Genomic DNA, 4,530 nt, shown 5'->3' on the forward strand with positions numbered 1-4,530 from the left:
TTCCCTCTGGGCACAGGATCTGCAGAAGGAGGTGAAGGAAGTGAGAACTTAGGGAAGACAAAAATCTATTGATAAGAATCTATTCAATTTCTTATAGAAACTCCCAAAACCGCCTATCCCTTTTCACAATGACCTTCAGTGACCCCATGGAGCAGGAGGCTCTGTAGAAGTCAGTCCTGCCCTACAACTATAGGTAAAGAAGACCTCAGGGTGATCTCAGATTAAATTCTCTCATGATATCAAAGAGCTTTTCAGCACTGTCGCTCCTAATTCACATGACTGCAGAGCAGAGCTGTGGGGATTTTGCTTTTTGTCTTCTCTTCCAGTTGCCCCACCACAGCTGAAGGGAGGCTTTCACGCAAAAATCCCTGGCATTTCCTCTGCACTGCCAGGGAAATCTTGTGTGTGCTGAGAGGCAAAGGGACTGTCCCTTAGTGCAGAGGGGGAACAGCCGCTCTGTCCATCAGCCCTGGTCTCAGCTGCCCTGTGCTGGCAGCTCTTGCAGCTCCAGAACCATCACACTCAGGGGTTCCCCTCAAAAGAAACAGGGCACTGCCGAGAGCACAGGAATCCAATTTCCAAGTGCAGATCTCCTAACACCTCAGTCCATCGCACTTGAGGAGGAGCTCAGCTCTGCCCTCCCAATCAAGGACACCGAGGGCTCATGGCAGCTGCCAACCTACAGCCACCCAGCAGCATTTCCGTGGCCTCAGCACTAGGGTTCTTCTCCAGGGGGCTCCTGCATAACGTAGAGATGCCACAGGAGAACTTTACCCTCCTGAAGGGGAGCCTGCAGCCCAGCAGGACCTCCCAAGGAAAGAGTCCCATCTCCTCCCTTTGTTACAGCCTGAAGAGAAGTTGAGATCCCTGCCAGCTGCACACACCGCAGTACCCAGAGCCCCAAAGGTTCACAAGGGGCAAGTGGGATGCTTTTCCTACATGGACAGACATGTATGGCACTGCACACAGCGTTGGTGTCTGAGCTGCGCTTGAATCCTCACTGCCTCCCCCAACCAGGGATTGTAATAGTAAGAGCAAGGGCGGCAGGGAGAAGAGGAGAAGATGCCCAAGGACCCCTTTTCAAGGGAGGCAGGAGAGGGAGACCCAGTCAGACACGGGAGTTTTTCTCCTCTGTGGTGGTCAGGCTGCTGGGCAGGAAACTCCTGGCCAAGTCTCCATGACACTGAGGACAGAGCCTCTGCTGTGTGAGTGAGGAGAGCAGGGGGTGGCTCTAGGGAAAGCATCTGCTCTGCAGGGGATGGCAGGGAGATGCCTGAATCCCCCCTCCCATGGCATCTCTGGCAGCAGTTCTCTCTTTCTTCCTGCCCATGGCTCTGCTGCCTGGAACTCTTCTTGGCCAGGACCTGTTTCTCTGTCCCCACGTCTCCTGCCTCTGCATGCTCGCAGTCCCCATCCCTCCTGCTGTGTGCTCAGCTCTGCCCTGCAGACCCCTCCTGGCAGCAGGGCACTGCCCAGAGATATCTCTGTGTGTGCAGAGGGGAAGGAGCAGCTCAGACAAGTGCTAATGAGAACTGGGGTCTCATTGCCTGCTCCAGAGCACAGAACTAAATTCCCATCTCCCACTGCCCACCCAGCCTACCAAGAGAAAACTGAAAGCACAGACAGATTTCTAGTCTTTCAGGGAATGCCCTACCTTAACATCCATCTCTAAAATGACTAATCTGCAAATGTCCACTTGGTGATGTTGAAATCTGAGCAGCCTTTGCCCATGCTGCACCCTCTGGAGAGCAGAAGGATCCTGCCCTGCCAGGGGTCACTCCTTCCACACACAGACTCCACCCACAGCGTTCTTGGGAGCTCCCCGGGCAGGCTGAGTGCTGGCCCTGGCAGGCGGCAGAGTCCCTGCCCTGGTACACAGACCCCTGTGTCACTGAGACCCTGCTCGGAAGAACAGCCCTGGGCAGCCCTGTCTGCACACCCTTCTTCAAGTCCCTGGAGCCATCCCCGGGAGAAGGCAGCCGTCATGCCCTGTCCTTCTGATGCTGCAGCAGGGAAGCCCTGCTCTGCAGCACATCCTCCTTCTCTACAATGGAGAATATGCGAGGATCCTTCTGAAAGACCATACCTGCTGCGAGCTATACCAGCCTTTGGATAGCCCTCCAGGAATACCAGCTACAGTGTCTGCACCCAGAGATGTACCCTGAGAGGTCTGTGAAGATTTCTCCCCCAGTGAGCTCACAGCATTCTGCCACCCCAAACAGACTGTAACATCTCTCCTACTTCTCTCCTCTCCCATCAGTGCTTGCAGGCATCACCCTCAGCCTGGCTGCGCTTTGCAGAGGAGCTGCTCCCGGGCAGAGCTGTCTCTCTGCAGCGCTGCCCACTTGCCATCAGCTCCCTCCATCCCAGGAGCCCAGCCCAGCTCAGCAGCAGAGGACCAGCCCAAAGCAGCACTTGCTCTGCCTCCTCGGGGCTCCCTCCAGGTGTCCCTGGGGCTCCAGGGGAACCTGCTGTGACACAGGCTGAAGTCATCCCTGATGTTCCCTCCCTCTGCCAGGGTGAGACACTTCTTTCCAGCAGTGTCATTGCTCCTTTTAGAAAAATAGTTCGGCATGAGAATCCCTTTTTTTTAATTTTTGCCCAACAATAGGCAGGGCACCAGGAAGGTGACAAGGCAAGACCTAAGCTCTCCAGGCTGTGAGGATGTGTTCAGTTGAGTGAATTCAGGCATTTCATCCTGGGTCTTTAGACCTGGGCCTAGAAAGACATGCATGTCTCTTTTGGCCATGCCGTGTCTCTGCTATGAAGCAAAGCCTTTGCACACACGGGGTCATGGATGCTCGGTACCAGGTTCCCTATGGCAAGTCAAAGCTGGGCTGGTTCCACAGCTGCAGGGCTTCAGCCCAAAGGTGCAGCAATGCCCTCAGCCAGGGGCACAGGTGGGAAGAGCTGGAGCCATTCCTGAGGAGACAGAGCTGTGACATGGGTGCATAGCCCAGACGACAGCAGCCTCCAAGCTCAGCAAGGGTCCAGATCAAAACTCTGACCTTGAAAGGGAATTGAAGGGCACCACAATGAGTGTGTTCTACTGCAGGAGCAGTTAAGGGAGAAACACGGATACTGCGTGGCCACTGCTGAATTTAGGAAGAGCCAGTGTAGACAGATCTGAGCTTCTCTGTGTCCTCGTTGCCTCAGTCTCTCCCAGCAAGGCCTCCCAGGCCTCTGTGACTCAGGGCAGGACTCTGGAGGAGATCAGCCAGCGGTGGATGGGGATCAAGTCAGGGATCACTTGAACAAATGCAATCCTCACCAGTCTCTGGGAGAGGAGGGGCAGCATCCCAGGGAGCTGAGTGAGCAGGCCAATGTCACAGTGAAGCCACTCTCCATCGCCTTTGAAAGGTCATGGAATCTGTGAGAACTCCCTGACAATGGGGAAATTGCATAGACATGGTCAGGGCTGCAGTGCTTGCTTTGTTAAGAGGGACTGAGGGAGCTGGACTTCTCACCCTGCAGAATTAAGGGATATGATGGGGAGGAGGCAACAGACTCCTACTGCCTACGGTGAGGTTTCCAAGAAGACACAGTGGTGCAAGGCAGGAGCACAGGAGGCAATGGACTGAAACACAAGAGAGTCAGGCTCAATATAGGGAGAAACTCTTGCAATGGGAGGACAGTCAGACATGGGAAGCTGTTTCCTGAAGAGTGTGCACTGCCTCTACCCCTGCAAGTTTCTCAGACCCATCTGGATCAAACCATGAGGGACCTGGTGTGATTTGCTTTGAGCTGGATGGCTTCTACAGATATGTAGGAATGTCCCTGCAAGCCTGAATGCCACTCCCATTCCTCACCCTTCATGTCCTCAACATCACGGAAAGTGCTCAGGTTCCCTCTGGCTGTGGAAATAATTCACATCATGTACAGGGCTGAATCACAGGCACCCCAAACAGACCCCAGGACATCCCTGGCCTCATCCTTAATTTACTGATTCCCTCTTCCCCCTCTCAAATTCTTCACGATTATCATTCTCATACCTTCCAAAACGTCCAGCCTACCCTGGCTGGCTGGGATGGAGTTAACTGTCTTCTTAGCAGCCCATGCGGTTCCATGGTTTGGATTTGTGACCAAAACTATTTTAGCTATCACTGAACATGAAGCAACACAAAGGCCTCCTCTGTTTCTCACGCTGCCCTTCCAATGATCAGGCTGGAGGTGGGCAAGAAGTTGGTAAGGGACACAGCCAGGACAGCTGACCAGAGAAAACAAAGGGATAGACCATATCATAGGGGATGTTTGTGGTTATGTCATTTGTCTTCCCAAGTCCCTGTCATGCGTGACGAAGGCCTGGAAGCTTTCCTGGAAATGGCTGAACATTTCCCTGGCAATTGGATGTATTGAGTTAATTCCTTTTTTGCTTCACTTGTTAACCTTTCTTAGTTTCAACCCATGAGTTTTTTTCTCACTTTTTCCTTTCCAATTCTCTTCCCCATGCTGCTGTTGGGGGAGTGAGCATGTGCCTGGATGGCTAATTTGTTACCAGCTGGGGTCAATCAACCTTTTCACATTGGCCAT

This window comes from Egretta garzetta, unplaced genomic scaffold (genome assembly GCF_000687185.1).
Source record: "Egretta garzetta isolate BGI_Z169 unplaced genomic scaffold, ASM68718v1 scaffold80, whole genome shotgun sequence".
NCBI lineage: Eukaryota > Metazoa > Chordata > Aves > Pelecaniformes > Ardeidae > Egretta > Egretta garzetta.